General features: G+C 35.2%; 1 protein-coding gene across 4 annotated transcripts in view; it reads right to left on the bottom strand.

The window, feature by feature from the left end:
* LOC131060783 (uncharacterized) overlaps positions 1–24,752 on the bottom strand; it is a 74,015-nt gene that overhangs the window by 13,431 nt on the left and 35,832 nt on the right. Inside the window, exon 10 of one of the 4 annotated variants that reach the window (XM_057994215.2) lies at positions 11,890–12,575. The exons of 1 other annotated variant lie outside the window; for it this stretch is intronic. The gene's annotated coding sequence lies outside the window, so the exon portion shown is untranslated. Of the gene's footprint in view, positions 1–11,889; positions 12,576–16,360; positions 16,874–24,752 lie in introns of those variants that run through there. 2 more of the 4 variants (XM_057994333.2, XM_057994267.2) reach the window with 2 other exon arrangements.

Here is a 24,752-nt window from a genome sequence, read left to right as displayed (position 1 = left end):
CACAATAATAATTTTCCTTATACCAATCATCCTTAAGTTTAGATTCATCAAACGGTATTGTTTGTGAATACACAACCATATTATGTTGCTCCATGCGTTTAAAGATCACATCCAAGGGTTCCCCCATGGGTGTAAATTGACGTCTTGGGTTGTTATAACTTGTCTAATGAGGGGGAGCCTGAGAAACAGTTATGGCATTTGTATGATTAGTTTGCACATTCAATGTCTATATTTGAGGATTATGATAAGCCTAAGGTGGTGGATTGACATGTATTGTTGATGATGGACTGGTATATGATTTTTGTAGAGAATTGGAATATATTTGTGGAAGTGGCAGTTTTGTGGCCACACCATTTGAACTATTTTGGAATCGATCACTCCATCTCCCACAACATTTTTGTTTTTGTTCCAATATCTTTTTTTTGTCACCACTTGGTTTGTCAGAAGACTCTTTATAGAGTTTGATGATTCCTTCATCAATCAGTGCATTTTCTATTGATGGTCCTTTAGACATGATATCCTTGAATGTGGTTGCATAGTTTAATCGAATATGATATGCAATCTTTAGATGAATATTGGGACCAAATGAGTGTCAAGAATTGCACAATGGAGAGAACCGACAAGGTCTATCCATCTTTGAATATAATCTAAGAGACTTTCCTTTCCTTTCTATTTAGTTTAATAAATATCAAGCATGAAAATGTCATTTTACACATTATAATGATAATGAGCCACAAATCTCTCCGATAAGTCTATGAAGGTAGTGATAGCGCCAAATGGAAACTTAGAAAACCTTTCTAGAGATGGACCACTAAGACTTTTAGGAAACATACATAGGAGATAGTTATCACAATATGCCATTTCTTGACAAGCCATATAGTATTCCTTGATATGATGACAAGGATCACCTTTCCCTTCATATTTATCAAATTTTGATATTTCAAAATATTTGAAGAATGGCATTAATGTTATTGACTTGTCAAATGGATATGGGCATATCTCATCAAATTTGAAGACTTGCTCAAAGTTACTATCTTGTAAAGTTTTGAGAACTGCCTTCATTCCTTCCTATTCAGTATTGACTAGAAACGGCTCAAGAGATGGCGTAGGCGTTTGCTAAAGTGGTGTTTGATATTTCATTTGAGATTGATGAACATAATTTGATTGTTGTGGTGGGTATTGATAACCTGGCATGTTTTGATAAATAAGAACATTTTGTTGAACCAAAGGTGGTTGTCGTCGATATTGAGGTGGTCATGAGTAAGTTGCTACATTCTATTATAGAGGAATATGTTGTTGTTGATATTGCACATTTTGAGGTTGTTGAACTTGAGGAATACCACCTTATAGATAACTACCTCCAGTATAACCAGGATGAGACACATTAGGTTGTTGTGTATTATACAATGGAGGATTTTGACTAATGCCACCTGACAACTGTTGAACATTTGGAACAATATAAGATGAAGATGGAACTTGCAAGTAACTGAATCATGATTGTGAGATGACAAGTTGTGAAGTCACTTGAAGCTAAATATGAAACACACTAGCAATCTCTAGCATAGATTGCATGGATGGGGGAACAGATGATGTTGGCGCTATATAACTCATGCTCCCAATCATGGCCTATGTAATAGGTGGCAGAGGATAACCTAGAATTCATGTGGTCCAAGTTGGTGTTTGTGTAGAAGGTAAGTTAAATAGTTGCATGACTAGATTAAGAAAAGGAGTAAAGTGCATGACACTAGAAGTCATGGGCATCTAAGGCATCACGGGGATTGAAGTGATAAGTTGCATAGATGGTGCAACAGTTACTGCATTGCAAATAACTCCCCCTAAGGTTGGAGATGCCACAAGCACTGATGAAGAGTCATAGAAAGGTTGATAATGTCTTTCTATCATACCCATAGGTGGTAATCCCATAGACGTAAATGGAGTACTTTGTTGTGGTAGTGTTATTGAAGTTTGTATTGGAAGTGACACTGATGGGGATTGTTGTCGAGGGACTTTCTATGGAGGTAGACCTTGTGGATTAGAAATCATAGGTGTATCAAGTGACACAATAGTCATACCTTGGGAAACCATATTAGAAAAGAATAGATTATTGCGACTATCAATGATTTCATCCACCATTTGAGCATTATCTGGGTTTGCAACGAATTGATCAACAGGATTAACTGGGACATCAGTCTCATCTAGTTGATTAACCATCTCTTCAAGACAACTTGATTAAGTGGATCAAAATTGACAGGGACACTTTCTGACACAACAGGGTTAACAACCAAATCGGGATTCAGTTGTGGGTCAGACATCCCTAATCCTAACTAAGAAGATTGTTGTTCCACTGCTTGTCTTAAAACAAAATGCAGTTGTAAACATGTACTTCCTAGGTTGGAAATGTGATACTGTTTGTTGAATCCCCACTTGGATTTCTCCAAATACCTAAACAAAGTGGATAGAAAGATATTTTAGTGGCGTTGACTCCCCTACCATGACACACACTTCTTGGGCACATCAAAATTTCATACCTCGAACATCCAAAGATCTTGTGAACTGAGGGACATCTATCTCGACAATGTAAGGCGCGAATTGGGGCGGCTTCAGAGGTCAAACCTCATGCACCAACAAGAAAAAATGTTTTGGGTTACTAAAAATTTGCTTCATAGTGAAGGAACTTCAGCAAAACCTGGTGTCTATCCATGCAATGGCGACTTTCTTAAGAGTCTATTTATCGGTGTAGATGCACATCACCAAACAGTTGCGGTTTTCACCTGACTTTTTAATTTATATAGTGGGATAAAGAAGTACCACTCAGGTCATTCACCCAACCTTAATGGCTTCTCAGGAGGCAAGCCCTCTACTAAAAATATAAAATGAGCGTCACTAACACTTTTCTCTTGGACCCAGGACCACAAGAGCCAGGAGAGAGGATAGTGTGTGTTAGCAATAGGTCCACTCACATGCACAAGTGCGCCAAACATAGAATACAGAGGTTCATTTCCTTATGAAATTGAAGTGTTTTCTAACTAAGAGAAGACACATGATTCATTGTAATATAAATTATTTACAAATGCAACCCTCTTTGGTAGTCCTACAAAAAACGAGTTAGAGTTTTGAGCTTTGGGGCCTTCTACTATCGAACCTGCACCAATATTAGTAAAAAAAATAACAATCCAACAACAGATTAATGGGTTAGTAGCAAAATGATATGAAATAAAGACTCAAAAAGAACATAGTAAAGTGCCTAAACCCTAAACTTGCTAAACCACAATTCAAATCCACTAGAGTTTCAATGGAACATGCAAACCCGCTAAACTATTGAATGTAAAATGCAACCCCAAAAGCATAAACAAAAAGAAAAGTTTAACTAATCCGAACTCATGTGAGTTAACCTCAAACCCGTTACACTAGTTAAACGACTGAGTAACAACTAGACAAAATCAAGAATAAAAAGACCCAGATATAAATTCACCAATGCAAACCCACGGGAGTTACAATCAAACCTAATATAGTGCAAAAAATACAAAAAAATTTATACCTGCAGACAAAATTAGAGGAATGCGTTCCCACTGGAGTTGATAGTGAATCTACTATTTTTTGCCACGTTCCAGCTAGATTGTAAAAGTCGACTTGGTGACAAAATGACTTCTGTCGAAGCGGTGGTCAACCTCCGAGGTCACGTTTATGCCTCCAAGTATTGAACATCTGCAATTTAAATTCACTAATACAACAAAAAAGCATTAAAATGACTTGTTAAGTGGGTCCCACTAGGTGTGCCAGAAATGTGTGTGTGAACACGTGAGCAATAAAATGATTGAAAGCTATTTTAACAATCTAACTACACAATCAACAAGCAAAACACTCAAGATTAGACTATAAAAAGAAAGCTAAAAAGACAATTAATGAGCAAGAAAAATCTATCTTAATAGCTCCTTGATGAGGATTTGTCCTTCGATTTGGTTCGATGTGTGCTCGCTATTTGATAGATGATCGATTTTGTTGCATGATAGTAAATGCAAAATAAATATTAAGCTAAAATGGGATGCAAGGATGTAAACTAAATGGATATGGATGTGTAACATGTGAGTAAACAATTCTGCATTACAATGGTATGAAAATGAAAGTGGATGCAAAATGGATGTAAGATGAGGATTCAAATTGACATTATATCAATATGAAAATGAGAAGTGGATGGATTGTGAAGGAAAATGAAGGGATTAATAGGCTTGGATGAGAGGATGAGGAGGCATGAAAATGAGACACTTGTCCCTGAGAAGGGCAAGTGTCATGGATGGAAATGACATGTGTCCTTAAGAAGGACAAGTGTCATTGGGTGGAATGACATGTGTCCTTGAGGACACATGTTTATTTGGGAGAGAGACACCCATATAGGAATGTTCTACTCCAAATATAGATATATTCCCACATATTAGGATATTTCCCCAAATTCTAGGAAATTCGGGATATTTTGGTAATGTGCACACATATGGTGAAGGCAAGGGGATAAGGTTGACTAAAACCTATGGTTAGCTAGGAGAAGAGTTAATGAGGCTTAGAGTTAGGAGACATGTGGGAAAATAGAATTAACTAATTAATTCTATGAGGAAATTAAGAGGAAAATTCAAAATGAATTAGATAGTCAAATTATGTATTAGATGTATTTAATATAAGGGGTCAATTTTAACTAATTAGTTGATTTATGATTATCAAATAATTAAAAGGGGACTATAGTGTAATTAATTAGCTAGAAGTAAGGAACGCTAATTGATTAAATAACATGTAATTATTTAATTAAAGACGTTCAAGATAACTAAATTCAATTAATTCAATTAATCAAATTTAGGAGTCTACAATTAGTAGTTATAAAATTGTGCATGTAACATAATAGCACAATAGAAAATTTGATAATCACAGTCAATACGATTCTACAACCTCCTCATGTCACTCGAAGGACTACCTCAGGTTAGTTTTAAATTCTTTAGTTAATTAGTATTCTGCGATCAGACATTGTTGGTATAAACAAGAGTCAGTATCTAATCACACTTAAATAGTAAGGCACAACTTTGAGAGTCATCCCCAATTGGGACCACATTTCTAATTGTAGAAGCGTATTTGTTGTAGCAGATACCCAGACTCAGTGGATCAATAATATTATGCAACAATGTGGATAAAGTCCTTGGTCGAAGTCAAATCACATCAACAAGGATGTCACTAATATCCTGCAGCACTTAAGATAGCATTTCCTTGATTGGAACTAGGTTTAAGGTATCATTGTTACAAAAAAACTGAAACTACAATTCAACAAAATTTGTTAGAAAAGAAAAAGTTTAGAGAATATGTGGATTTAGATCATAAACTTTATTTAATGGCGGAGGCAAGGAGATTCGACCGTTAGACCTGTTGAGGCAGAAACACAGGAAACCAAGGAATGCATGAACACAAGAATACAAAGAGCAATGGAAAGCATTGAAACTATTAACACAAGGTGAGCTCTGAACACAAGGTAGGAAACATGGTAGGGAAGAATGCCCATTAGCTCTCTGGAGACGGATAGAAAGGGACAAGAAGTGATCTTTCTTGAAGCAACCAAGGGTCCAACAGGCAGCGATAGAAGACACAAAATCCCAGGTCCACTGTCACCTTCTCTTGATTTCTCTTTATCTCTTTATTTATTTAATAGTTTCTTGTGTCTCCATCTACAAAAGAGAACAAAACAAACAAAGCTTTCTGAAAAAATAGCAAACCCACACTTAAACCACAGTAAATGATCAAATGGGAATCAAACAAAAGGGTTTGAACGAAAACTTAGACATGGCATTTCAAGGTTTCAATAATGCAAAGACTCAGAAATGTGCTTTAAAAAACTCCTCTTAGATCAAAACATGGGGTTCGAAATCCCAGGGGTGGTAAAATGGGCACCAAGTAGTTTCAAACCAACACAAGGGTTATCAAAACCATTTCTAGGCTCAGAATGGGGAGATAATGTCAAACCATGGAAGTCATTTTTACCAAAGTTTTATCAGTCTAGCAGGGATATCATAAGTGAAAATGTAATTTTCATAAATGAAAAACAATATTTGGGGATTTTAAGACGTAGCCAAATCCGTAAGAGGGGGCAGTTGCAGACAAAGAGTTGGATGAAGAAGAAGATCAATGACATGATTTAAATGTATGAGGCATGTGATTAGTATATTATCTATTTGATATTGATTTCTTGATATTTTTTGGTGAAATCTAAATGTTGTGATAGTGTGGGAGGACTTGTTTGTGATTGTGTGGGAGGACTTGTTTGTGATTATGTGGGAGAACTTGTACTTTGTGATTATCTTTACATGTCAAGTCATTTATACTTTTACAACAAATATTTGTATCATGTTGTGTTTTATGGAAAATTTAATGGATGAATCCTTTTAATGGTGTGTTATGCAATAACACAATTATTCCTATTATGATGTATGATGCACTTGATACTATTTTGTATCTATGCTCTTAATCTAATTCGAGGAGATGATGTTTTCCAATCTTGATATTTTAACAAGTCTATGATATTTGCATGAGTTGTTCTAGATAATACCTTAGGGAATGTGTGTTGAATTAAAGGATCATTAAGAAGTGTTGCAGATAATACCCTTTATTGGACATATTGATGTAATATATATTTATTATTGTTATCAATTCTCTAAGTATGATGTTTTGTTCTCATAAAATGACACTTGCATCTAGGGTTTGACTCTATTGTCTTAGATAGACACTATTAAGAGGATACCTTCTTATTCAAAACATAGATTCTAAAACCCTAAAATCAGAAAATAAACATTTTACTTTTTGTTTTTGTGTTCAAAAGTTTCCATGTTCTCAAGGTGTTGAATAAGATAAATATTAAGGATTTAACTAATATTAGGTAGGATCACTTCAATCCTTAGTATAAATGGGGGAACATTGTGCTCTAATCAATATGCTCCTTGTTTTTATTTTCTCTATGAACCTTTAAGGCTAAGAGTAAAAATAAAATATTTTATAGCTCTACTCCCCAATCCCTATTTATATAAATCTAGCCACAACTCTTCCCCTTGATAATTTTTACCCCCTTTCTCTTCTTCTCATTTGATTCATTTACTTTTCAACCTTTTTTTCCTTTAAAATCTAAGCTAGAGAGAGAGAGAGAGGGAGAGAGGGAAGGAGAGAGAGACTTGAGAGAGAAAGAGAGTAATAGTCAAAGAGAGGGTGATGTGAGAGAGAAAGAGAAAGGGAGGACTGGGAGAGAATGGACAAAATGGGATGGAGACATCTGTGAGAGAGAGAGAGAGAGAGAGAGAGAGAGAGAGAGAGAGAGATTGATAATATTCATAATATCTACAAGTCATCCACGAGTTAGTTTATCAATCACAATGTCTAGTTAGCTAGGTCCCAAAACCCACACGTTACTCCAAGAGTGGGGACATGAACGACATGTCACCCAACCCACACTATACTTGGTCCAATGAACATCCACACACTTTGTCTAGCTAGTGCATAATGCAATACTCTAGTGTATTTATTTGGAAAACCCTGGTACAAACTATGAACTAGTCATAGTGAGCATAATGTCAACCTTAACTTTCCTTCTTGATCACCCCCTATAAAATTTGAATATATTTGTCTTCATGTTTAGACTTGCTAATTTTTCAAACTAAAAGCCTCAAAACAACATAGTGATAGAACGTGGTACAAAATATTGCATCAATGTACTAATAGGTTGTGAGCAATAGACCTTTGAAAAATATCATAAATAATTTTTAATATAAAAATGTTTAATATCCCATAGGTCAATTTTGATTTTTACATATAATTACATATAGAAATGTATAATATCCCATATAATATCCCATACCTTGGCAATGTTTTCTTATAATTTCATATAAAAAATGTTTAATATCCCATAGGTCAATTTTAATTTTTACATATAATTATAATATCCCATTTAATTATAATATCCCATTTAATTTTGTAATTGAAATATCACATTTACATATAATTATAATATCTCATAGGTCAATTTCAATTTCAAATTACTTTGCAAAGCAAAAGACTTCGAAAAACTTCATTCCCGCAAGGCAAAGCAGGAGGGGAGATTCACAGATGGTGGTGAATGAAGAGTTCATTCATGCACGGGAGAGGAGATTTACAGGAGGAGGAAATTAGTTTACAAGTGAGCAATCACTTAGCTTCATCTTGGCAACCACACATGTCAATTGTTGCACAGATCTGCTATCACATGAGAGAATTTAGGGTTGATATTACTTGCAACCAAGCACATTGGGGTTTCTTTAAAGCATTTCAAAAAGTTATGCAGGCTAGGTATAGAATTCCTACCAATGTGATAATGAAATATGAAGGGTAGACACCTTCGTAGTTGATAAGGACAATTGCTACATGGAGGCTATAGAGCCTAGGACAATCTAGTTTCCCACACTCTCCTATGAGATCACTGAAGAGGAACTAATTGGTTATGTTGATATCTTGCTAATCCATCATAAAGATCCTATTCCAAACTTTTTGGAACATATGATGAGATCAAAGAAGAGAGAAATAAGAAAAGTGTGGAGGAGTATATAAACAAAAACAAAGAGAAGTTGTATAAAAAATGATGCATTTCCACCAAAGCTTCTATAGTGGATCCCCAATCCAAACCTGTGCAACCGAAGAAGGCTCAAGCATCTAGAAGGTCAAACAAATCTACATCTGCCACTACAACCACTCCATAGCCCTCTAGATCTACACAATCTACATCCTCAAGAAAAAGGACCACATCTAATCCTCCAACACCAAAGAAGACCTCAAAAAAGAGACATAGTAGACAAAAACAATTTGCCAAAAGACAGAAAGTGGAGATTGTAAATATTGATGAAGAGGACGAAGAAACATCAAAGTTAAAGAAGAGAGAAAAGAAAACCAAGCAAACTCGTCTAGTAGCTCCTCCTCAAGATCCTCTTCAATTGGAGGTTGTCCTAAATGGAATTGAGCAATATGGAATTCTCGAGGAGATCACAAACCTTTATCCAGAGGCACTTCCCTCCAATCAGGCTACTATTGAAAAGGCAATTGTCATGTATATGATCAAATATAATGTGTATCTTAGTGACATCTTAGATCAAATTTCGAAGAGAATTGCTCAAGTATTGAGGCAAAGGGGAGAAGAGGTCACACAAGAGAATAAAGAGCTAAGGCAAGATGCAATCAATAAGACAAAATCATTTGTCTCACATGAGGAGAAGGATGCAAAAGATGTACAAGTGCCTACTCTAGATGTCACTAATCTACAAGACATACCGGAGTACTTCACACAAGATGTAGATCTTTCATCCTCTGAGGTTCTCACATCAGAGAATATTGCGCAAGAAAAGCATGATGATCCAAATAAGGGAATTATTCCTCCTCCGGTAAACATAGAACAAGCAAATGATAGGACCAAGGCAGATGATAACACCAAGGAGAATCCTGAGAAAGGTCAGGATACTACGAAAAAATCTATAGAGTTCCAGGTAGGTGATACCACTAAGGGCAACTTTGAAAGAGGTCAAGAATCTTCTTCTCCCTCAATGGATTCATTCAAAGACCTATTAGCCTTGCACGTGCAATTCCAACCAGTGGTGACTCTACAAATGCTTCAATTGCCAACACATTATGTACAAATAGATTTATCCAATATATCAACCCTCCATAAAAGGCAACTTGGAGACATTTTTTATTCTTCACCAGAGAAGGAGATACTTAAGCAACATATGGAGAATACTAAGTTATTAGATGAAGCTATAAAGTTAATTAAGGAAATTTTGCCAAAGGTAAAAGTTGATTCACCTTTGCCCCCTACACAACAATTGAGACATTTGTTGAACTCCTTCAAAGTCCACTCATCACATCCAGAAAAACAAGCTAAATTGGAAGCAAACAAGAACATGAATGACAAAAGAATGGCAAAGGCTTCTAATAGGTGTGCTAATGCACACAAGTTACAAGAAAATTTGATTGCTCAAATATCCTTTAAATTCACCTCATATCCTAATGCAAATACATATTCCAATTTTCTAGCAATTCACATGCATTTGTTATTTCCATTTTTGCTGAAATTCCAAGCTAAATTTCCACTAGTGAGAAAAATTATTGAGTCTCGGCAACAAGGCCTAATGAGCTACCCAAGTACAATGAAAACTCTCACAAAGTGGAGAAAAAGAGAACCTAGTGGAATAAAAACTACCCACCAAAAGAGAGAAAAAAAAAGAGAACTAGAAGACCCTTTCTAAAGAGTACGAACTCTCTAAATGTTGATCAAATGCTCCAAGTGATGTCCTACTAGAAAGAATCCTTGGATTCTCTTTGTGAAGCATCTTTCAAATCTCATGTGGCAAAAGGTGCAAGAACAAAATGACAACCAAAAAAGTAAGATGATTCTACAATAGAGAAATATTAGAAGCGACACAAAACTCTAAAGTAGCAACAGGTACTATAGAAGTGCCATCTAAATTTGAGAAAAAAAAAACTCTACAAACAAACAAGATATTCCTAGTAGAAATCAATTCAATGAAGTGAATCCTAAAGACTGTATTGCACAACATGAATAGAAGCTCTTAGAAAAGCAACACAAAGTCATGAAGGAGATGAACTATCCATATTAAATGAATCATTAAGTGCAAGGTGAGAAAAGGTGAGATCTTAGAAGTGTCAAATCTTCCCAACTGCAACAACTTTTTTACTTTGAGAATCTTTAATAAATGTTGAAATGGACATAAATTCGACTCTTTTATGTAAATAAATGAGCTAATATACAAAAAGGTCAAGTCGGGAATGAACAATACGTTATGGATAGATCCATTACCTATATCTATTGTTCCTTGTCCACAAACAAGAAAATAACAACCATCTATCAAGATTTTGGTGTCTAAAGGATGAGTGACATAAAGACTTCTAAGGAAAGATATGATCGCAAGCATCGAAGTGAAGAACCCATCAATTTATCTTAGAAGATAAAGATGCCATAGATGCAGAAGGAATGTGGAAATGAGAAGAACACAACATAAATACACCCCCTTGAATTTGTATTAAAGACCCTCCCAAAAATTTGGCAATTTATAATTTTAGAGCAAAATCATGTCCCATGGATCAAGCATAAAAAAAAATTAATCACTAAAAAAGCACTCCATTTCAATAAATTACTTTGCAATGTGAACAGAAACTAGAGGGAGGTTGAGATGGATTTTAAGCACCCTTGGATTGGTTGCAACGAAGGGCTAAAATCTCATGTGATATGTCGATTCAAAACACAAAGGTCAATAAAACTGGTAGAAGGCTCAATGATCAAATGATCAAATGAAAATGCACAATGCAAAGAGCTACAACCATGAGTTGAAGGCTCGATCGTTAGATGAAAACGCACGATGCAAAAAGCTTTAACCACAAGTCAAAGGCTCAACGGTCAAATGAAAACACAACAAAAACTAGAGGGAGGTTGAGATGGATTTTAAGCACCCTTGGATTGGTTGTCAACAGTCAAATGAAAACACAACAGAAACTAGAGGGAGGTTGAGATAGATTTTAACCACCCTTGGATTGGTTGCGACTAAGGGCTAAAATCTCATGTGATCTGTCGATTCAAAACACAAAGGTCCATTAAAAAAAGCTCTAACCATGAGTGGAAGGCTCAATGATCAAATGAAAATGCACAATGCAAAGAGCTACAACCAAGAGTTGAAGGCTCGATCGTTAGATGAAAACGCACGATGCAAAAAGCTTCAACAAGTCAAAGGCTCAACAGTCAAATGAAAACACGACACCCTATCAAATATGCTCAATTTGCAGGTTGAAGGTTATAAACCATAGGTCACCACAAATAAAAAAGAGCTCAATCTACGACAATGCAACATAATGTTATTCTCATATTTAAATGCGAGAAATTAAATGCACTTCTTAGATAAAAATGTAGGATAATAAGTACCAATTCATTGCTCAAATGATGATTGTTGTTGATAATTAAATATATCGGAATACCAACAGATTGCCTGGAATGGATCCCTAGTTCAACCTCTTTCGGCTATGTGCAATCAAGGAGGAAGAAGCACACTACATCGCTCTAAAGAGGAGTTGGTTCCATCAATAACAATGCTCAACACAAGTGCCACCACCCAAGCCCTAGCCAAGATGGTTTCAAGTACACATTGTACCCCGAGTTGCACACACACTATGTGCCCCCTTCTCCAATGCTCACAGTCGGCTAACTGAATCTATCTCATTCATGCAATCTCTCAATAATTCCCTTTTTTTTTTGTACTCTATCCTTACATAATAGTTTTCACAAGCTTTATACAACAATAAAAGGCAATTCCAACTATCACACCCCTCTTTAACAATTATTACATTACATTACATAAGTTCATCCCTTGAAAACTTGACAACTTATTATGTTCTTTTCTATTTATTTTAACTTTACAATAAAAAACCTCGCTTTAGTACATAAATATCTTTACATTCTTTTATGGGAATAAAGTCCCATAACAATTCTCCCCCTGTAATTTAGTTGTTGTCCTTAGTTGCATGAGATGTATCTACATCACAACTCAAACAAATATATAATCAATAATTGAAGATGTCAACAATGAATATTTATACTTCTACATTATTTTCTTGTTTTATTTTGTAGTTCTATTCTACCTTGATTTTAATTTCATGAGCATCACTAAAATCATTTTTTCAATTAAAATTATGATGAGAACTATATATATGTGTACTTATTATAAAATATATCATGAATTGAAAATCTAATGCTATTCTATTTTTACAAAAAATATTATCATGTGCTCGCAACCCACAAAACACTCAGCATTATATACTCAAAATATATTATAAGATGATATTCATGCAAATCAAACTAAATGAGTATCCTCTTTTACTATAAAATAAAGCACATGTACAAGGTTATTGGGTTGATCAAGTACAATAGGTAAATATGGTACGAAAAATTTATCAGGTGCATCTTAAGTAAAAGATAATAATAATAATAATAATAGGGTATGTCCACCCACAAAGCACTTCATAAAAATATTAGGTCTATAATTTAATTTAATTTAATTTTAATTATGCCCAAAGGCATCTACAATGACATCAAAATGTCCATAAACAAAAATTCAATTTTGAAACAATTTGACATGCAAATGACGGGTAAATGCATGAAATATGCCATCTTTTGGTTTTTGTGGTGTTATTTTATTACTCCAAATAAAATAGAACCCTCGCCACTTGTCTCCAACTATATGAAACCATTACATTCAAATAAAACTGGTACATACTTAAGCAACTCTAAGCAACTCTATTATTATCCATATTTTTGAAACTCTTGTATACTACTAATATTGTTGCAATCATCGAATTTCCATCTATTATAAGATATCTCTCAGCATAATTTACCTATATTTTTTAAATATAGATATACTAGTTTAGGAACAAATATCTATTCAATATATATATTGAAAAAAAATAGAGGTTATCTCTCCCCCTATAAAGTTCAACATGTCCCTATGTCTAAGGTTAAGAGAAACATTTGAATTCCTTATCTTAGAAAATAAGGTATTATTTTAATCTTTGTGTTCTAATAGCTATTTTACCAATTTTAGGATAAAAAAACCATCCTCTGACCTATGGGTTATGGTCCCAACACACTTTCACATATTAACATTTCATACTCTTACATCATAGATAATCATACATTCTATTTTCTAAAAGCCTTGAGAGTTGTATTTGTGATAAACCCGTATTTTAAATACTTTAGAGGGGAAGAAATACCCTTTCATTTCCCTTGTCCTTTGAATATCTTGCCAAACTTACCCTACATTTTGCTTTAGTCAAACACTTGGATCAATATAATAATTTTACACAAGTTGGAAGGTACACCAAGCAAAATACATATGCCTATTATATCCTTATTTGTTTGTTATCTTCAAACATCTTAGGGGAAAGGACCCAGCAGTTGAGCATGTACCAATTGTTGTGAGGGTTGTTGATACCTTTTGTTCCAAAAATTGAACAAATAAAACCTATTGTTTGAAACAAAAAATATCAATTTTTGTTAGGAAATGTACCAACAGTTGTTAGGAAACGTACCAATAGTTGTTAAGAAATGTACTAATATTGTAAAAAGTAACCAATCAGGTGATGCCATGTCAGCTGCACAACTATTGGGGTCTCTTTTGCACGCCTATTGGTCTCACTTTTTTGGGGGGCTGTTTTGGACACCTTGGCAAAAAGCATGCTGATGTGGCATCATATTTGATGAGGTGGCCCTAAAACCTTAGTTATAAGCAGGGGACTTGCCAAATAAGCTGCTGTAAAAAAATCAGAGTGATTTGAAATTTCCAAGTAGGATTTTGAGAAGCGCGAAGTTAGGGTGCACAACTACCGGATCCTTTCCCCTATATGATGAAATGACTAGTGCTTTGTTATACAATAATCTAGCACGCAATGTTGAATATTTTAAAATCAAGTGGATTAGGAATAACTAGACGGATACCAAATGTAAGTTGTGGCATTACAACTCTCTTCACTACCCCTCCTTTAAATTGACTACATAGATAAAAGAAATTTGAGATTGAATTTCAACTTGAGGTAGCCCTTAGGACATAAACTATGCACCATTTATATATATGAGATAATACAAAGTTTTAAAAAAGTAAATTTCCCCATGTACAAATATGTTCTATTAAGTTAAATTATACCAAAATGTGTTTAGAATAGGCTGTCATTTTTGTTTTTGTCTTTAATTGTAAATGTTATACAATAAGTTGTGTAGAAAATAGGAGGATTGTTAAACAATATAGCTGGCAAAAAGCAACGGTCAAACACACTACAAACAGTCATCAGCACTTTAATCTAAATGAAACAAATACAACAATGCCATTAAAATACAGAGTGATGTAATAGTCTATGAGATCTTCGTCCATTAGAGGAGATCCTTTCGAGAATGTTAGAACATTGCTCTCTCATTACCAGGAATGGTGGCCAAGTTCAATTAGGTTTTATCGTCTATGTGGATGTTAACCCCCTAGCTTATTATTGATATAACTGGGGAACTGAGTTTGATGGAACGTATCAGAAAAAATTAAATTGTTTTGGGGATAAGAGCGATTGGTAACCCCCAAACTTCTGGTTTAAGAGCAATTAAATGTGGATTATTCATACAACATCAATTATGAATAGATCTGGATGATGGCAATATTCTTATATTTCTGTGTCATGAAATTAATTATGATAGCTACTAGCATTTCTATTGGAGTATGTGAGAGTTATGCCCATCACTATATTCAAGGATCTTCTATGTAATACAAAAGAGCATGAACTTCTGGGTGCTCCAGCCCCAAATGTCTGCAAAAATAAACCAAATATTTGGTATTCCAATGTTGATTTTTGTTTGTCAGCCAACAAAATCTGGGAAAATGACACTGGCCTCGCTTAGCAAGATTTTGTTAATCCATCCACAAGCTACTTGTGAAGAGGTCAAAATGTACTACAAAATTTCTAACAATAGGTAAGGTCAACCTGGTTTTTAATTTTTGGTGTGCCAACATTCATCGTACAAATCACCCTAAAGTGGCCACATTCATCTCAAAAGGTGCACTCATTAACAAGAAATCCGTTTACAACTGAAACTTGTGATATTGGTTTACAAACAATAAACAACATTATCCAATGGTGACTCAATGTGACTGGTGCAAGTCGTTTGCAGTGATCTACTTATTATAGAAAGGCACCCTAATAACTTATTTGGATTTCAAACATTATTATTTTTTGAAATACTTTAGAAAGTCTCAAGTTGATTTAATCTGAAGATATAACGAGGGTTACTATAACCTTCACCAACATGCTCTTTTTACGGCATGCTTAAGGAGATTAGATTAGATCATTTATTGAAGAGGTGTATGAGCTTTATAAAGGGCTCTTATATTGCAGTCAAATTTTTTCTTTATCTTTGCCATGGGTCATGAACTGTGATGCAAAGCGTTTATTTTTGTAAAGATTTTGAACACAGTTTTGATTGAGAATTTCTTTGTTTCAAAGGCTTTGGGCTGCAGAATTTTATATTCTCAAAGTCTACAATCATATTTTTTGTAGGAAATAAATCCATATTTGTCCAAAACCAGAGGTCATGGTGATTTACTATTGATTTTTGTTAGAACTTGGACGTTATAAATACTCAAACTGTGTAGATGTTTAAAGTTTAAACAAATCTTATGATCTCATTAGTATTGATTATTTTGTAGGAAAGCCATCAATATTTGTCTAACACCAGAGGTCATGGTGATTTACTATTGATTTTTGTTAGAAGTCATAAATACTCAAATTGTGTAGGTGTGCCCTTAACTTTGAGTTACTTTCTATATGATGTTGTGACTCATCCAATGACATCCCAACCAATCACTGCACAAAATGTACAAAATTGAATATAAAGTTGAGAACATAATCAATAATTACACCAAGAGACGTCTACAGTGGCAGCAAACAATCCGTGTACATAAAAACTCTTTCGATTGATTTTGACGTGTACATGACTGTTGCACCATGAGTAACTAACTGGTAATGCCAGACGCTTCAAGCATAATCAGTGGTAATGTAACAGTGGTGGTGTATCGTTGTCTTTTAACAACACCTGCCTGATTTTTAATGAAATCAATATATAGCTTCAATCCGCCCATCTTCCAACGACACCACCATCCTCCTCCTCAACTGCAGCACTAAATCCATTGTTACATGGAATGCCACTCATTTTTGTGTACACCATAATTCTTCCAACATATTATTTTTGACAATCTTGTTCTTCCAGAAATGTGGAGGTCTGGACAATCAGATTAATCTGCTGAAATAGAGACTTATCAATGATTGTTTATGAAAAAACTAAAGAAATCTGTGGAGAGAAAATTGAAATTGCTAAAAATCGAGAGACTGCACAATTACATGTTAAGTTGGGTTAAACTTACTACCTACAAAAATCTGAGCATAATTACGCAGGGGCTGAATGCAGGTAGAAGAGTCAATATACTGTTAACTTACTCATTAAGATTTTGTGTTCTTTAAATCTTTTCTTTTCTCCAAACTCGAGTTCTTCCATAATGGTGGCGATGGTTCAAGATTGTTGCTGATTTTATGAATTAATGAAAACTCTGTCAATGGAACAATTTTAGTGTATGAAGCCAAATAAAAGTTTATTTTCAAATGATGGTGTAAGCTCATCTTCAGGGGTACTACCTTAAGTTTATCAATACATATCCATATATCATGATAGTTCTAACTTCTAACCCATGTTCAGGATTGAAACAAGTCAGAAACTGATATATTATGCTTATAATAGAAAGAATTTCTTTGAATTCACTGTCCTTTCTGTTGTAGAATGTAGATTATAGAATTTTTTTTCCAAAATGGTCAGTGCAATTAATTTCTTTACAAGAAGCTCATAACAAAGGGTTTCTATTTTCCTCCCCTGTTTTTATCTGTTGTGCTTTCTTACTACTGTGGCATTGCAAAACTGTTTGAAACAACATTTTAAGCCAAGTATCAAGCGTTCTTTTGAAACAAGGATTCTGTCCCAGAGCGCTTAATCAGAAGAAGAGACAACAATGAGAAGTAACGCACATACAAATCTTTCTAATTTATTTAACAACTTATTTTTTGCTCCCAGATTATCTTTCTCCCCTGGACACCTCTTTCATGGTTGTGCTGGATGTTTCCTCAATCCTGTGCAATTTATGAATGGTTTAAGAATAAGCTTCAATTGCAGAGGTGGAGATTGCTCCGTTTATGTTGCCTTGCCATATTCTTCACTCTAACATTTGCAATTACAAAGGATTATAAAGGATACTACCTCTATAACTATTGTGGAATCTCCTTCACCTTTTTCTCATTTATTCTACTTATGCAAACTGATTTTTCATTATTTTTGAGCATGATGTGTTCGTTTTTGGAATGTATTTGCTTCATTTTATATACAGTTCATGTTTATTTTCCCTAACTTTTAGTTTAAGTTTTTTTCTGCCAAAGGCTGCTTCACCTTTTGGTTATAGTCATAGTAAGTACACATAGTTTGTATTGTTTTCTGCAAACAAATTCTTTAAATTTAACAGGTTGGGGTTCTTGCAACTACCCATATGACTGATTCACCATATTTGGATTTCTACGAGTTTAATTATACATGACATTGAAATTCAAGTTTAGAAATTCATATAATGTGTTGAGTTCAATATTAAAATTAAATCAAAGATTCAAAATGTAATAGACATGGCTAAATGATATAATATGATTTAGATTTTTAGTCTGAAATTTCAGTTCTCAAAAACAAAACTTTTTAACTAGGGATTAAGATCACCATTTTGAGTTTCCAAAAAGAATGATTCTTGTATGTTGTGGCTTTGCCTGTTCCTCTTTGGAGGTCTGCACTGCATTATAGAATATTACTAGTTTTTGTCTATTTAAATAGGTATTCAATGAATTCAATTTAGTTTTTTGTTCTAGATTTAAAACAATACATTATGATCGGGTAGCTCAGAGCTCTTATAAACTTCTTTGGGGGATTAAAATGTTGTAATTTGAAGAATTGGAACAGCATCCAAAAAATTTAAATTCTTAATTTCATTAAGGTTTTGTTCATTAAGCTACTCACAATACTACAGGCAGTTGTGACTCAGACTACAAATAAACACTCTTTTTTAAGAAAATGGTAAAACTACACATTCTAAAATATTTGTTTTAGTTAAATGCAACATATTTTAACTTTATAAATCCTTTAGTTTTAATAACTAAATTTTTTGATTAGTAGCGACCTTCATAATCAGCTTTACGGAGAAAAGCCTTCAGTTTTGCTCGCGTCTTAATTATAGTTTATTTAAGCGTGTCTTAATTTTAATTATATGGTTTCGTAACAGTGTTTTGACAGTTTTTCTTAGGTATTTAAAGTTTAGGTTCAATTATATAGAGTGTTAAGTCTTCTCGAGAATGATATCTCTTGGCATATTTTACATAGATTTTTCAAAATATAGGTATGCTAGTTGATAATGCAATGGCAATTGTCATATTATAAAAGTTAAAAAAATAAATTAAAATCATTTATATCATAGTATCATTACTTTAAATCAAGGTTGACTTAGCAGACCAAAGTATACATGAAATTCAATTACTAGGAGGTTTAATTGGGAAAAACTAAGGACCTCTTCCATCCAACACAATGAAAAACAATTTTACTTTCTTTTTCTTTTTAAAACTAGAGCAATGGTCTAGGGGTGGTGTTGATGTGTCTTTTATACACGATCAAACACAGAGTAAAATACCCAAAGGTACCTTATCCTCTCTTGAACAAAGCTTCCCCGAATGCTGAAGATTTTGCCTAAAGATCAATCGAGGCAACCCCAAGGTTCTAATATGTAGGTTCTCTACGTGTGAATAAGCACCAGTGTTTGCTGTTTCATCAAGGGGCCTACGTACTTTCTATGAAAGCTAGTTCTTGCAACTACTTAACCAATGAGGAACTGGGTTTTCCTACTACTAACCGATGTTTCAAAAAAAGACAAAAGATAAGGGATTAGAGAAGACGGATTAGAGAAGACTATATTAAACTAAGCCTAAGAATGACTAAATGGAGGGCGATCTTAGTGAAACTCTACCAATTTCAGGATTGCCATAGAACAACAACTCTACTGGAATCGGTGCGATCTTCTAAGGGAATTCAATGGTTTTCAAATCATTCATGAATATAGATACCATCAATGGGGTGCATATCAGTACTCATGTAGTAATTAAACTTCAAACGATTTTAATATCTCTAGTTGACCACACAAGGCGCTCTTACAATCAGGAAGAGGCTAGTGGTTTGGACTATGAGCTTCACTAAAAGATCAAACACAACATTTATCACTCAATCTATCTCTAACATCCAAATACTATCTTCAATAAAGTGATTCAAGAAGATGAACAACCATGCAAGAAGCCACAAAGATTGCAATAAAGCACCATAACTTCAATGTTTCATTAATCTCATGACAAAATGTAACAACAATTGCTCAGCTTTCTCTCTTCACCAAATCTATACTTTCTATGAATAACTACTTTTTTTCTCTGCTGCTAATAGTCTTATTCTTCTTAACCTTTACAAATAAATTGAGTGAGACCTTATATAGCATTCTCAAATACAATGAATGGCCCAGATTTAAAGAAGATCAAAGGCTGAGATTTTGACACCTAAACCCTAATTAGGGTTTGTTACAAAAATAACCCTATTTAGATAAGCATTATCATAACATAGCCAATAGAAATTGGCATGAATAACGAGGAAGCATCCTCCAATAGGGATTGAATCGCCACATCATTTCATAACAACTTTTCATCTAGAATTTTGTTCCCTTTTCCTTGTTCCTTTCTAGCATATTCAATGAATCTGGACGTAATCCCCTCAATCTTTGCAATGGGAATCTCAGGCAAGTTCTTCATTCGCTCTTCTAAGTGAAGGACCTCATCAAAGGCCACAAGAAGAGTCATCTCCCATCCGTGCTCCAGCTCTTTTGTTTTCTCAATCAAGAACATAGTAGTATTCATCTGATCTCGTTGCTCTTCTGTGATCATGTCTTCCTCTCTACAAAAGATGACCTTGATCCTATCCTCCAATTCTTGAATATCCACATCGGTTTCAATCTCTATCCTTCTATCAAGGATTGCACATAATACATCAAACACCTTATCCTTAATAGGATGGATAGTGTCCTCAACTCGGCTGCACCTACTATTGATGTCCTTGAATAGAACCTCCTTCATTTGGAGCAAAGTTGACCATTGTAGGAGATTACAGGTTCCACCATCAACTATCTTTTCTTGTGCTAAAACCTGTCTTGATGTCTTCCTTACCACTTGCAATACTAGGATGGTAATGTCTCTAGTGTGAATGAATGCATCGACAGTTACCACTAGATTATGAATGATCTCAAGGACTTGGATAGCCCTGTGGACTGTTTTCATCATTCTTCCAACAAATTCCTTGGCTACCATGTAAGATCTATCAATCCATGTATCCATGAGTGGGGCTGAGTTCTTCATCTTTTCTACCTGATTTATTGACTCAAGAGGAAGTGCCTGCAAGGGTGAGACTACTGGATCCTATCGCCCTAATGGCTCATTAAGCTAGCTAAAATAATTCCTCCAAGCATTAATCTCCTTTTCCAACCTTTTATTCTTTTCTATCTCTTCTTTTAGCTTATCATCGACTGCCCTCACTGAATCAGTTGCATCTTCCATGGCTTGCTCAGAGGTAAGTGGACCAAGATCAAATGTCTCCAAATCGTATTCTTCTGCCATGATCTCATCATCATACTTGTCCACCGCTGGTGTAGCTATCTGTATCTTTCTGGAGTCTATATCATCTTTGATCACCTTAAATATCTTTGTAGCTTTCTTCTTTTCAATCCCCTCTTGAGACTTGCCTAGAAGACCTTCCAAATCAAATACTTGCTCCTCTTCTTCAACCACAACTACCCTTGTAAGTCTTTCTCTAAGCCAATCTGGAATGGAAGACTTTCTCTCTTTTACTTGCACTTCCTCGGGCAATGGTCGCTCACCTCTAAAAGGAGATGTCGCTTCATCATCATCTCTTTCTCCTTGTTGATCATTATCACAAACTTGGAGAGGAAGAGACTGACTTGATGAGCGTTGAGGTGTCCTTCCTTTGTCTTGTTTATCATTTTGTATTGTGGACTCCATGGACTCATCTATCTCATACACCTTCTCTCTTTGATCCTCTCCTTGACTTATCTCCTTTTCATGTCTAGAAGAAGCACTAGAGGGATGATTAGGATTCACCTTTTGTTTCTTCTTGGACGATTCTCTCTTTTCAGGTTCCTCCTTTCTCTTCGACCCCTTAGAATGAGAAGTGTTCTCACTTGCGCTCGCCTCTCCTTCTTCCGGTCTTGTTTCTAAGCTAAATGTCATAGCTATGTTTTGTTCCTTCAACCTTTGATGCTAGACATCTACCCATTTGCGAGTACAACTAAAGACTGGATCCATCAATGCTCTCAAGTCCGGACCTCTTGCTCATCCCAATCGATCTTCACTTCTTTATCTTCTTTCTCATAGGAAGATTGGAGATATATGCCACTATCTTGTGCTTGATTCACTACTCTAAAAACTTTGCATCTCCTTATAAGATCCAAGGGCAATCGAGAGTACATCCTCTTCTTTATTTCCAAATCATCTTGAGCATTTATCCAAAAATCCTCTACTTGGGACACATGCTTATACCTCTTCCCGACTGTTTCTTCCATGTGACCGCTAGGATCAAAATTATCTCTTGAAGCGAAAGATGTGAATGAGTAGAGAGATAGCTCCTTTTCTGCATCTTCAGCTGCTTGAGAATTAGGACAAACTTCAATTGAATTTCCAAGTGAAATAGGTATAGGGATACCATTCCCATGCTTATGTCTTGATGCCTTAGCACAAGCTGCCAATTGTCTAGTCACCTCAAGTAGTACTATCCTATCCGTTGGATACCTTGGCAAAATATAAGGAGGTCTATGAATTCTGATGTAGGTGAATTTAGGAAATTGAATGAACCGCGCACCATGTTTCTTCATGAGCTCTTGGGCTTCTGGAGACAGTCGATGGTGAATCCCTCCTTGTAGTGTCCTAGTGATATGCATTGTGAAAGTATCATTGACTAGCTTGTAGTAATTCTTAGGTGGATGATGCAATTGGGCATAAGAATCACATATTCTTATCTCTTCGGGCCCTCTCCCAACAACTCCTGTGTGGTAGTCCCGCATACTCAAAACATCTGGCTAGAGAATATATAACATATGAGCTCATGTGGAATGATTTGGTAGGGACTAACCTCCTCAACTGCACATCTAGGTTGTTACTGATAATCCTGGCCCAATTGAACATCCCTTTCCCTTGAACGATCTCTTGTATAAAGAAGAACATCCACTTGTCGAAAAAGAAGGCTTGAGAGGCACCTACAATTCGATTAAGCATGGTTATCAAGTCTTTGAATTCTTATTAAAAAAATTTTAAAAGTCTCTGAATTCTTCTTGGAAATCAATTCTGTGAGGTGTATTAGGTATCTTATTTAGGCGAGGCCTACTCTTGAGCAACCAATTCTTATTGACAAAATTCAAACAAGTATCAGGATCATCTTCGTAGATAGACTTGGCTCCTTCTAGGCTCTTGTAGATCATACCCCTCTACTCTGGAAGACGAAAAGCTTCACTTATAGCTCCCTCTGAGAGACAAGCGAGGATAGTTCCATCCTTGGCCACAATTGTCCTTGAATGAGAATCATAGTGCCTGGCACATTCGATCATTAGCTCATGACATCTGACTGCGAGAGGGAAACCTGCCGCCTTGATGATTCCACTCTCAATTATCTTCTTGGCTATGGGTGATGGCTTGCCGATGTAGGGTGCTTCTCGACACTTCTTCACATTGAAGTTTCCTAAGTTGGTGTCTCCAATATTGCTCCACTTGGACGTGATCCTCGTCTCCAAGTCATCACTCCTTTGATCTTCCTTAATGAGGGCTTGCCGAGTAGAGGATCCGCTTGCCCTGGGGTTTGCCATTTGTCACCTATGAAAGGGTTTAAGTTAGGTTTTAGGTATAGTCACAAAGATAGGCGATTCAAGACCTTAAAAAGAACAATTGAACTTCAATTTGAACTTAAATGAATAAGCATTAAAATTTACAAATTGAAATTACAAATGAATCAATCTAAATAAGAAGACCTATCTTTACAAAAATAATCTTTATTGAACAAAATCAGATCTTCATTTAAATTCAGACATTGAACATACCTCAAACTTGATCTTTGAGCTTTGAAAGGAATGAACCTGAAAAGAGGGGTAAATAATGTCTTGCTATTGAATTTACCTCCTTCCTAAATGTTGTTCAAAGGAGTTCGTTCTTCTTAAAAGCTTCAGGTCTGCACCTTAAGTAAATCAAATTCACCTTCGGAGGATTGCTGATCTTCTAGTTTGTCCTTGAGAGGGTCAGTCCTGAGATAAAAAATGTTGAATCTGCCTTGGCCTGCCTTTATATGATATGTCTTTTGCCTTCTCAAACCTGAAATTCGCCTTCTATTTGCTGGAATTCGCTTCTTCAAACCTGCTCCTCAAATTCGCTCTAAGGAAGAAACCACTTGATTGAATGATTAATGCTTTTAGGATCCACTCTCCTTTATAGGCGCCTTCACCCTTCTTCTAAAAAGGCAGACCTTGCTATATTATAAAAAAATTATAATACCCTTTCCAAGCTGGCCGACTTTTCATTAACATTTGAAAAAAAAATGCTTTGGCGCCAAAGGGTGAATATTTGAAATTTTGAATTTAGCAAGTGTTTAATTTAGGTGAATTTGCTTCATTAATTGCTCGAAATAAAGTTTGATTAGTGGTTTGAATGAGGAATAAAGTGTTTTGAAGAAATTCGCTCTGGACCCTTTGGAAGGGTCAGGAGCGAAATAGTTATTTGCACTCAACCTTTCATCATTTCCTTGAACTTTGCTCCTAGGTTTGGCTTTTGGGTCCTCCCTCCATACTATCAAGCTCATCTACCCTCAAAGTGATGTCCATTTCAACGTTTTTGGCAGGAAATTAGACTATCCTAAGGATTTCGCTCTGGACCCTTTGGAAGGGTCAGGAGCGATTTTGCTCTTTTAGACCCAAATCCTTCACCTTTTCACCCCTCAATTGCTTCCAAGGCATGATAACATCTTA

Source organism: Cryptomeria japonica, chromosome 11 (assembly GCF_030272615.1).
Source record: "Cryptomeria japonica chromosome 11, Sugi_1.0, whole genome shotgun sequence".
Lineage (NCBI taxonomy): Eukaryota > Viridiplantae > Streptophyta > Pinopsida > Cupressales > Cupressaceae > Cryptomeria > Cryptomeria japonica.
Note: the sequence above shows the minus strand (reverse complement) of the source record. Positions and strands in the feature narration are given on the sequence as shown.